This window comes from Desmodus rotundus, chromosome 8, assembly GCF_022682495.2.
Source record: "Desmodus rotundus isolate HL8 chromosome 8, HLdesRot8A.1, whole genome shotgun sequence".
Classification (NCBI taxonomy): domain Eukaryota; kingdom Metazoa; phylum Chordata; class Mammalia; order Chiroptera; family Phyllostomidae; genus Desmodus; species Desmodus rotundus.
This window is the reverse complement of record NC_071394.1, coordinates 119727808-119739511: the sequence shown is the minus strand read 5'-3', so window position 1 is coordinate 119739511 and position 11704 is coordinate 119727808. Positions and strand designations below refer to the sequence as shown.

At 44.3% G+C, this 11704-nt stretch overlaps 1 pseudogene; it reads right to left on the bottom strand.

Moving 5' to 3' along the window:
• Positions 1-1521: 1521 nt before the first annotated feature.
• Positions 1522-10162, bottom strand: LOC112309718 (UPF0538 protein C2orf76 homolog pseudogene; annotated as a pseudogene).
• Between the last annotated feature and the right edge of the window lie 1542 nt (positions 10163-11704).

Sequence of the window (11704 nt, the reverse complement as noted above, 5' to 3'; positions counted from 1 at the left end):
ACTGTGCCACATCCGGTGCTGTGAGTAAAGAGGAAAGAAGGGCCACTTTGTTTATGTTCGTCCCCGGTGAGAGTTACACAGAAGCATTTGGAGAAAGTGAGACAGAAAAACATTAAATGTTCAAGAAGCAACGCGATATGGAGGAGAGAGAGCTCCGGGTCAAGGGTCTGGAGAGCTGGGCCCTATTTGTGATAAACCACAACTAGTTGTGCACCTCTGAGTAAGTCACAGCACCTCAGTGTCCCCATCTGGAAGTGGGAGTGTTGGACCAAACAAATCCCTGGCTGTCTTGTGTGTTTTGTGGGCAAAATAGGACTTTAGACTGTCCCTGTGGCATGCACTGTCCTACATGCCGTCTTGTCTGTCTGTGTCGTGATGGCAGCTGCGTGCTTAGACTTTGGGGAGGGGCAGAGGTACCCAAACTAGATACCCAAGTACTGGATTCTCTCGCTAGAAAAGATGCTGTAAGTTTGGTTAGTACAGTTTATCTTGTTTGAGTCTGTTTTTCCCACCCTCTTCTCCTAACTAAAAGAGGTATATGTATAAAGATATGTGAACTTCACCGTGATCTTTGAACTAAATCAACTGCACAAAACAAGGAACTGTGCTAATTCTTTCATCTTGGCATCAAGAGGTACAAACAGAGTGAGAGGGAGGAAAGGAGAATGGTTATATAGCGGGAGGGGTGGAAGGAAGTTGAGGTGCATGTTGGAGGGGAAATGGAGGTAAAGAAATCCTTGCAAAACTTGACAGTCTGTTGTGATTCACAGGCAAAGCTTGTTTGCTGAATGGAGCACAGAGAGTGGTATACATGTGGCAGTGTGTCTCCAGCTGGGACTGTTTTTTAATTGGAAGTTTTTAAGAGCAGGAAATGCATGTATAACTCTGTTCCAAATTAGGAATTGAGAGCTATAGAATCCAGGATTGTCTAATTAACTCCTGTTCCAAAGGACCACCATGATGTATGAAGGAAAAAACGAGCAATGTCATTTATGCACTGTATAGTGAGCCAAAGTATCTTTAAATCACCCTGGGAGTTACCCTTGGTTTCCTGGGCAACGAGCCACCTGCTATCCAACCTCCTTTCACTTAGTGGAAGAAGCTACATCTAAGATTGGGTTCCTATGGGACCAGGGCCTTACATCATCTCAAGAGACAAATTTCCCTCAGAACCAGAGCAGCCAGCTTTCTCAGACAACTCACATATTTCACACCCCAAATCCAGACTGCTTGGCAATAAGCACTCTCTATTTTCTGCCCCCCAACTCTAGCAATGTGCAAACGGACAGCCAAAGAGAGGGAAGGGCTGCTTCCTCTGGAACAAAGCGCACATTGTGTGTAGTGGGTGCCATGGCTGTATTCGCCTGGGCCATCCAGAAAGCATACAAGGAGACCCAGTTACAACTGCAAGAAGTTCATCAGGAGTAATGTCTGTGGAAGATAAGGGGACAGGAATCAGGAGGGAAAGACTTCAGACCCCAATGTGGACCTGACACCTGTGGCAAGGCAGGAGGAGGAAGCTCAGGCAGGTGCATTGTACTCACAAGTGGAATAAAGAGCCTGATAGAGGTATACAGAGAGGAAAACTCCATGAGGTTTACACCAGGATGAAATGTAGTTCGTCATAGCATTGTAGTTCGTCTAATCTTCTTCTCAGAAGAATGCAGCTTCATTATTATTGGTGATTCTGGCTGCTCTTTAGAATGCTATCTTCTTCTAACAGGAGTCTGTCGACATCTTCCAAACTGAACACAAGTTCAGTTGTCTTTGACTTACGTGCTTGATGAATAATCTTTATAGAGTTTGTCATATTTATATTTTCTGAATAGTGGTGGCAGGCTGGTTTTTAAAGGGACATCTTGCTTTAGAAGCTATACATTCCTTTATAATTGGGTCCCTGTTAACTCGGTGATATACTATGGGTTTGGAATTAATGGGGCAACATATAATGTCCCTTCTTTGGAAGTCACATGAAGACATTCCTTTCCATCCAGCAATTTCACTCACAGGCAGGAACCCCAAAGAATCTCTTACATAATGTGGACAGAGAGATTGCTCCCATGTCCCTAGCACAGCTCTGAGATGGTTTTGGCCAGCCCAATGCAGAGGGCCAGCAGCGAGTGTGACCCTAGTGGAGTCTCACACTGGGAAAAATGGCCAGGCCCTCATAACTAGGATGCTCAGTCACTGGCGGAGAGCTGCTGGCGGGGAGTGTGGCCTTCCTGTTGACCCCAGAGGTCCTGCCAGAGGAGGCTGTTGGGGAACTGTACTCTGAGTGGCAGGTCTCTCTTGAGGTGAGGTCTGAGAGGTGCGCCCCCGACTGCCTCACTGGCCCTGACTTGCCTTTCAGTGGGATAATGACAGATGAATACAGTATGAGTTTCTGTACTGCCCACCTGCCCTGGTTGTCCCTTTCTACAAATCTCTTCCTTAATCGTTATTATGTGACCTTATAGAATTGGTCCTGACATTACGTATAGAAATGGGAGACCTACCCACTTACGATGATGTCACTGATGCAGGGAAGAAGGCCGCCGTTCCTCACTTCCCTGCTATCCAGAGTGCCCTGGGGCGATTCTGCAGCAGAAGGAGGAGCACTGCAGTGCACGGTGGTGCCTGCGCCGTCAGTGATCGTCTGGTTCTCCTGGGCCTTGAATACTCTAACAGCTCACAGAAGGCCTCCTAATACATGTTAATTGAATTCAATAATAGGCTTGTGTTTTTATTAGCAGTCACACAGATGGTCACCTTCAGGGAAACGACATCTACCTAAGTATAATGTGCACAGAATGTGTAAGAGCAAGAGAGTAGAATGTTGCCCATACTCTGCAGAGGCAGAGGAGAGAAGACTCAAGAGTGCCGTGACGGCTGTGATTACAGAACAGTCTTTCAACAGCAATTTCAGAAGGAAGGCATGAGCAGTGCCGTGGAATCCCGCTTCTTGAAATTTTAAGCAGGGCATGTAGCCTCAAGTACACCCCTCTGTCTTTTCCCAAAACCGATGCAGGAGCCCTGCACTAGATGTAGTTTGTTCTTCTCTCTTCTGTATTTCAAAGGTTAGAGTCTGTGAACTGTACAGCTGACCACTGGACAGCATGGGTTTGAACTGGATGGATTTTTATTCAGTAAGTATTATTAATGTATTTTCTCTTCCACATGATTTTCTTAATATTTTCCTTTCTCTGGCTTACTTTATTGTAGCTGGGAAGCTGAATGCTAATGCCTGCTTCCTGCCTTAAATTTCTCCCATCCTTCCAATGGTTTGTGATCACCAAATTATCTGTATGAAACCCCCATTTTCTTTGAAATATTTCCATCGGTTTCCGTTTTTTGAGTGATAGAAATTTGTACATGAAATCTTCTCCTAAGAATTCTCTTTATGTTGACCATTTCCAGAAATTCCATGGGACCCTAAATCATGGTCAACCATTTAATTTGGGAGCCACCATAACAATTAGGACATTTCTTCCTTAGATTAAGCCCAATTCTGCCTACTTATAATTATTCTTTGATGTAGTTCTATCACTTGTGACCATTCCAAATTAATGTGATCCTTCTTCCACGTGACAGTTATTCAGATATTTGAGAGAGACTTGTATTTCTCTCTGCTGGCTCACTGCCAGCCCAATAGTCTTGTCTCCATGCAGAATGGCCTTGGTTTCTCCGTGATTTCCTTCCCCATTGCCTCTACAAGCTGCCAGGAGTGAGTTGTTCATTCATTTGACTCTGATTCATTTAGTTACAATTCCCTACACATTTTGACCAATGTTTAATGCTTTGGGGTAGACATCAAGTCAAGAACGAAGGGTCCATAAACAAATTCAATTAAAAAGATCGATCTGGGGGAAAAAACAGCTGTAATGAAGATGGCAGTCAAAGGGTAGTATCTATGATATGCAAAGAGTTCTTACAAATTAACAGTAAAAAATTCATCAGAATAAAATGCCAAATATATGCATGAATGATTAATAAAATATATAACCCAAATGGCTGACAATATGCAGTAATATTCTCAAATTAAACTAGTAGTAAGAGAAATAAAAATAAAAGTAACACAAAGATATCCTTTCATATCCATCAGACTGAGAAAATGACTAAAAGGGTGGTAACAGCAATTAATAGGAAGAACATGGGTAAAATTGTCCACCCATGTTTTCATGACGCAAATGCATTCTGGCAATACCTACTAAAATAAAAGTTATATAACCCTCTGATTCTAAAATTTCATTTCTGGAAGTTTGCCCCTAGAAATACAGTACATGTTTTGGGAGGCTTCTTTTGAGAAACTCTGAACCTTCTGAAGGAGAAGAAATAGGCACTAAAGAAAAATCAAGGGGAGCAGAACCGTGGCTGTGCCGTCAGCCCCAGAAGCAGTAATATAAGAGGACAGAAACTGGATTTACAGAAGTCAGTGGAACTTGGCATCTGATTTTGGGCACCCATTAAATCCTCCCCATGGATGATTGGAATGATCCTGGTAATGAGGTTGCTTAATTAAGCAAAGGAGGCAACACTAATGCTGAAGACAAAGGATTTAGGCCGTGAGAAGTACCTTCCTACTGAACCATGAGAGTATCTGGGAGGCAGACAGCACAACTCTGCAATCAGGTGGCAGTTTTTCCTATAGCAGTGACAGTTGCTGAGTATCCTGACAGCCTTGCAGCAAGGCTCAGGATTCCACGCTCCCCATGGGCCTGTGCCGGTGGCCGCCAACACACCCAGACACCGGCAGCCATTTGTTTTCTGACAACCCCTTCAACTTTGATGTAATGAGATTTCCATTTTGGGGCTGGACATTAGAAAGTAAGGGCATACCTGTAAGCTCTTGGCAGCAAGCAGGTAGCCAGCTGGACATCCGTATGCAGTGGGCTGGAGGGTACTCAAGGATGCTCTTTCAGGAAAAGAAAGTGGTGGCTGAGCAAATACGGGGGCACCATCTGCATACCAGAGAAGCCTGGGGTTCATCTAATTCCACCTGTTCCTGCGGGCTTTTTGTGAGAACCTCTGGTGGGCCAGAATTTCTCAGTCCCTTACCAGGAAGTTAGACCTTCTAAAAATCTAAAGAGCAGTAGAGCTTATAAAAACCAGATGTCCAGGCTGTCACCTATTCCAAGTAAATCAGAATCTGTGGGGATTCAGGCATCAGAATATTTTAAAAGTCTCCAGGTGATACCAAGGTGCATCCAACTGTGACAGCAAGTCTTGCCAAAGACACTTCTGGCTACCACTTGCAAAAACAATTAGGAAACTGTTACATAATATTGAACATAAAACATAATGCTGGCATTTAAAATTATGTCTGTCTTACAAGGGGAAAAAATGCTACTTAAACAATTGGTTGCAGGCCATCTAGCTTTTCACTATGATTTTCTTGCTAAATTAAGAAAAAAAAATGCCAAGGACACACCCCAGAACAATTAAGTCAGAATCTCAAGGTGTAGGGCCTGGGTGTGCATAGTTTTTCAAAGCTCTGCAGGTGATTCTGAGGTGAATGTCAAGGCTGAGAGCTGCTGTGTCGATCAGAAGATGCTCCTCTTTACTGAGCTTGGTGCCACTGAAAGAGTGGGTGGTCCTGTGGGCCGGATAACTGTCTTAGTGGGCTTTGGATCTGTAAAGCAAAAGCTTAGCTAGGGTCTTACAGCCTTGGGCCTGAATGCACAATTAAAGGTACCACCCACTGTTGGCTGAGGGTGAGTGGAAGCAAAATGGGTTACAGAATTTTAAGTTTCTTTTACCTTTTGCCATTTTAAAGCTGCCAATCTGTTACCCTCTTGGCTTCACTTTTTCTGATTGAAAGTCTATAATAAGTATCCTCTCCCCTCCTTTATGTAATTTGTCTTTTGTTCCTGACTGCTTGCAAGATTTTCTCTGTCTTTGGTTTCCAGCAGTTTGACTATGAAGTTCTTAGGTGGAGTTTTGTCTTTACCTTCTGAGGGTTCTCTGAGCTTTTTGTGTGTAGTTTGATGTCTTCTGTCAGTTTTGGAAAATTCTGAGCCTTTATCTCTTCAAATATTTCTTTGGCTCCATTCACTGTCCTCACCTCCTGAGACTCCACTTACATGCATGTTAGACCATTTGACATTGTTTTATATATCTTTGATACTCTTTCCATTTTTTAGTATCCATTTCTCCATGCGTTTCTGTCTGATAATTTCTCTTGACCTATTAGAGTGGTAGCAATAGTCTCTTTTACCCTTTCCACATTTCTAAGGGTAGAAATATTTCTCCAGAGTGATATTACTAGCCCCCTTTTATAAGCAAAACAAACCAAACCAAACAACCAACAACAAAACTGAGTCAAAACAAGTTTGAGTAACTTTCCTAAGTCACATAATGAGTATGTAGAATTCAAGGCATGTAGAATACAATGGTTATAGACAGTTTTAAAAATTTCTTAGAAGTAATAGCAGTAATGTTCTTAGGAATCTCACCATCTTTCATATCCTTGTGTTCCATAAGTGGTTGTTATTTAAGGAGGGTTACGAGATATTCCGCCTCCAAATCAGAAGTGTATCCCCTGTTTCACCCATGATTCCAGTCCTGAAATTCCTCCATTAGAGAGATCCTTCTTTTTTTACCCCCTGAGTAAACCTGTCAAGAGATTGTCCTTTGATTCAAGCTCCAAGGCCTGTAAACCATTTGCCACACAACCAAGGCTTAGAACCAAGGCCAGTGCTCTCTCTTAAATCATACCCTGCATCCACATCTTAGCATTTTTAAAAAAGGTGTTTTTAAGTTAAATTTATATTCCATTTGGTGACACTGAAAACTTTACAAGAATGGGAAGTGCCATGGAAACAGGTTAATGAGAGACAAGTGACTACTTTCTCACTTGTGAATATATTAGGGCACCACTTCTGATGTCTCAGACCCGGCCCATGCCCACCAGGCACCCGCAGGTGAGTTGCCACTGCAGGGGAGGCTGGCCAGTAGGCCTGGTATCGGCAAGGATCAGTGAGCAGCCATCTAAGGAGCTAGTGCTGTGAAATTTGGCAAGAAGACAAAGACTTTCTGCAGGAAAGCATCGTCATATATTTTCTCCCCTAAACCCTGAAGCTAAACTCTCACAAATTCCCCAAGCTGACCAGGATGACTGGAATATGATTGTCATTCTGTCAAATCTTCTTTTCTTCTGACACTGTCTCTCTTCCAAACCTCTCTTATTTGAGTTTGCAGTCATTAGAGACTCACTCGCTCTTTCACTCATCCAAGGTTTCATGTCCTGCTCTATGCCACGTTCTGCTCCAGGAGCTGCGGATATAACAGTGGATAGATTGATAAGCTTCCTGTCCTCACAAAGCTTTCTTTCTGATGGGCAAACACCAATAAATGTGAAAATGAGCAAGAGAAAATTCTGTGGTGTTAAGTCCTTTGAGGAAAGTAAAATAGGTTGATATATTGGGAGCAACTCAAGTGAGGACTGTTCATTGAGATTGGAAAACCAGGAACATCTCTATGAGGAGATGACTCAAACTGAAGCCCAGTGATAAGAAGCCAGCCTTGTGAAGATCTGGAGACAGGGTGTCCTGGCAGAAGACACACCCAGGATGAAGGCAGGAAAAGATTTGATGTGCTTAAGAAACAGAGAGAGAGGCAGAGGGGCTAGAGCACAGTGAGCAATAAGAAGAGGGGCAGGAAATGGGACTGGAGAAATTACCAAGTCATCTAGGCAGTTGTGGGCCAGGCAAAGTATTTGGCTATCATTGTAAGTGCACTAGGAAGCCACTAGAAGGTCTGAAGTAATGGGTGACACGATATAATTTATATTCTAAGAAGGTGGCTGTGGCTGTGTGTAGAGGATGGATGGCATGGGAAGGGGAGTGGATGGAGGGAGGTCTACTGGGGGCTATTACAACAGTACAGCAAAGAGACCATTGTAGTTGCACCCAGTGTGGTGGCAGTGGATGGAAAAGCCAATAAGTATGAAGAGTTGTTTGAGGGTAAAGCTAATGTAATATTTTTTGTTGGTTTTCATATTTGGAGGTTAGGGGATAAAAAGAGGAAGAAACCAAGGAGTGTTTCTAGATTTCAGGAAAGGAACTATGGCATTAACTGGGATGGAGAGAACCTGTATTAAAAGAGGATTTATGTGTGTGTGTGCGAGAGAGAGAGAGGAAAAAAAATAGCAAGAGTTCTGAACAGCCATCTTGAATTTCTAATGCCCTTTAGACACCCAAGATGCCAGAGAAGCAGTTGTCTCTTTGAGTTTGGCACTTACAGAAGAGGCTGGAGTGAAAATAGCAGTTTGGGAGTCTGGCATGTCCTCCAGTGGGATCATAGAGAACATAGAGACTTGCACATGGCCTGGAGTTGGTCCCCAGCAATGCCTTCCAACATTCAGAAATCAAGCAAATGATGAAGAGTGAGCAGAGAGACCAGTAGCATTGGAGAGAAACCAGGAGAGTACAATGTCCTCATAGAAAACCAAGAGATGGGAGCAGTCCAAGAAGGAGTGAGTGGTCAACTCTAGCAGCTGAGAGACATAAGCTGAGAACAAGAGAGTGACTATTGCATTTGGCAATGAGGAGGTACAAATAGTCCTGAGAAGAGCATTGTCATTCATAAAACTAGAGTGAGTTCACAAAAAATTAAGGGGGGTTAAAAATAGAGCCAGTGCAGACAGGTGTTTGTCTTAAAACTGGAGATACCAGAGCCTGTTGTTTGCTGATAGAAAAGGTCCACTAGAAGGAGTCAACTGATGATACAGAGAATGTGACAAAGGGACGGGGAACCATCCCTTTGGTTGGAGGGCAGGGCAGGAGGGAGGGCAGGCAGTGTGGCAGCTGTGGTGATGCAAAGAGTAGGAAGAGTCCGTGTTAAGTGTGTCTGATTTCTCAGTGATCTGTAGATAAAGGACAGACATGAGGGGTTGTGAACGGGAGCTGATGACTTTGGTGGCCTCTGTATAAGGGCGGAAACTGCATAGCCATGTTCATGGGCATTTTGCTTTATCTTGAGAAATGACACAACTAATAATTTATATTAGGATGTGGGTTGGGTGGGGATGGTTATGAGTAGAGAGCATGAACTGGCTCTAAGGCTGTTGAGGAACCCACCTCTGTGGTCTGAATGTATCCTCCAAAATCCATGTGTTGAAACCCTAACTCCCAAAGATGATGCATTAGGGAGGATAGAACCTTCAGGAATGGGATTAGTGCTTTTATAAAAGAGGCTCCAGAGAGATCCTTAGCCCCTTTCACCATGTGAGAACACAGAGAAGAATCAGTGGCTATGCCCCAGGAAGAGGACTCTTACTTGACCATGCTGGTTCCTTGATGTTGGACTTCTAGCCTCCAGAAGTGTGAGAAATAAATTTGTTATTTATCAGTTACTCAATATGTTGTATTTTGTTGCAGCAGCCGGAGCAAACTAAGACATCACCCAACTGCTGATGCATGCAGAAAATATACTTCTCCATATTAGTGCCACAATTAAAACCATAGGCCTTGGAGTCTGGTTAGATTTGGATGCAAATCAAAGTTTGTGTGCATTATCTTAAGTTTTTTTAACCTATATGAACCTCAGTTTTCACACTCATAAAATAGAAATAATAATAGTGTCCACTGGATGGAACATAGTAAGAGCAAAATATATGGTAGTTATTGTGGCTGCTAATTTATTTAAATATGAATGCATTTGTTTTCCCTGTGCTTTCCCTTCAGTATTAGTCAGTGACTCATCAGGCATGCTCAAAAAGGATGGCTGAAGGACGTTTAGTGCAGGGAGGTGTGGGCAGTGTTAAGGGTGACCAACAAAGGAGGGAAAGCTATTACCACCTCTTTGTCTAAAAGGACAAGGGGAGGAGCAATATAATCAGAACGGGAATGAGATGTGGCTGCAGGCAAGGGCAGTCTACCAGGGCTTCGACCTGTTGAGAAATGGAGCCAACTGCTGCAAGGGGGCCAGGGAGAATCCAGGGGAATAAACACTCCAAGTTCTCCTTTCTCCTGCCCTCCGACCTCCTGATGACCTTCACCCTCATGTCCCTTTGGCTTACTGCAACCCAGAGGCAGAAGAGCTCATTGGTGCAGGCCCTGCAGGGCAGCTTCTGGAGCTAGAGGTTGGGATGTGGATACGGAGAGAGCAAGAAAGAGTATTTAGCTTGCCTGTGTTCACCCATTTTATGGAGCACCAGGCTTTTTGATAATTTTGAAGGTGGCATCCACAAGAGGCGCATGTTTTGGGGTTTTTGACCCACCGAGAAGAGTAGGCTACATGTCTTGGAGGTGAAAGGAAAAGGGAGAGGTCTTCAGAGAAATAGCAAGGCCAACAGAGGCTACCAGAACCAAGAGCACATCCAGCTTCCTGGAAACTCTCAAGGAGGTGACCGGACTATTGCAGGGAAGGTTGACAATGTCTTCAAGGGAACTAGACCTCAGGCACAGGAGCTCCTTGCTTCTCCAAGGATCCCCAAACCCCAAACATGTCAGGGGAGTGATACAACATTTGGATCTCAAGGGGTGTGTGCCCCAGGACAATGGCCGTAATCAATACAGAGCCACGAGTTTAGATAAACTCTTAGATAGCACTTGTTATATGCCAGGCACTGTTCTTTGCATTTTAGATATTGTAAGTCATTTAATCCTCTCAGTAACTGCATGAGGTAGATATTATTAATTCCATCACTGTACAAATGAAAAAAACTTAGACACAGGGAGGGTAGGTGATAGCTTACATGATGTCTCAGAGCTGGTAAGTGGTGGAGGCAGGGTTTATTCTCAGCTGATCTTACTCCAGGCTTTTAACTCAGTGCCTTGGCAATCATGTAGGAGCCCAGTACTTTTGCATAGCCCTGGAGAGTGGGAAACTTCTGGGATGACTGAAGCTTATATTCCTGCCATGTCAGCAGGATGAGGGCTTACAGGCAGTGTCAGGATGCTCTGCTCATCAGAGGGCTGCTAAGAATCATTGAGACCACCACTGGAGTCCCCCAGACTGGAGATGAGAAGGGCTGTGGTCTTCTGGAGGGAATGCGGTGATGCTGACAGCTGCATTTTCTGGTGTAAACAAGCTGGAAACTAGGCTTTGCCAAGGCAGAGGTCTTGGGTCTGAATGGAAGCTCTTGCCCCAGCCAGGGCTGCCTGGAGGATGGTCAGAAATGTCAGCCTCTCTTGGTTGGGAGGAGCTGGGCTGGGATTCCAGAGTTCGATGTGGTTCCAGCAATGCAGAGTAGTGGATGTGGATGAGAAGCAGGGGTGGGTGGAGAGAGCTCTCAGAGCTGGAGGAAGGAAGAGGAGGCTTTTACTGGATGCTTTCTACCAAGGCCAGAGTAGGGAAGAGGATTGATAAAGGTGCCGAGTTGTTTCAGATGGACAAGAGTGAGGAGGCCTCTTGTTCCAGGAGAGATCGGGGGAGGATGTGGGTTTTGAGAACAGGAGCCAGAGAATAGAGACAGAACGGTAAGCTGAGTTATAAGAAGCAGAAAGGAGGTGGGGGAGAGTTGCTGGGGGGTCTTAGGCCAGGATCCCTCCTGGGAACTGAGAGGATGCTGACCTCGCCTTTGATGAAAGAGGCTTGCATCGGTTAGGCCTGACCCTTTCGGCCTGTGATCCGAAGTTGAGTTCAGCTATTTTGTAGCATGTGAACCTGAAGTCTGAGTTCATGAAGAATCAGCCAAATTCAGAAATACTCTACAGCTTGGCCATAAATCTTAAATCTGGAGATATACCCAGAGGCCACACTGTGCTACTAGAGCTAAATTATA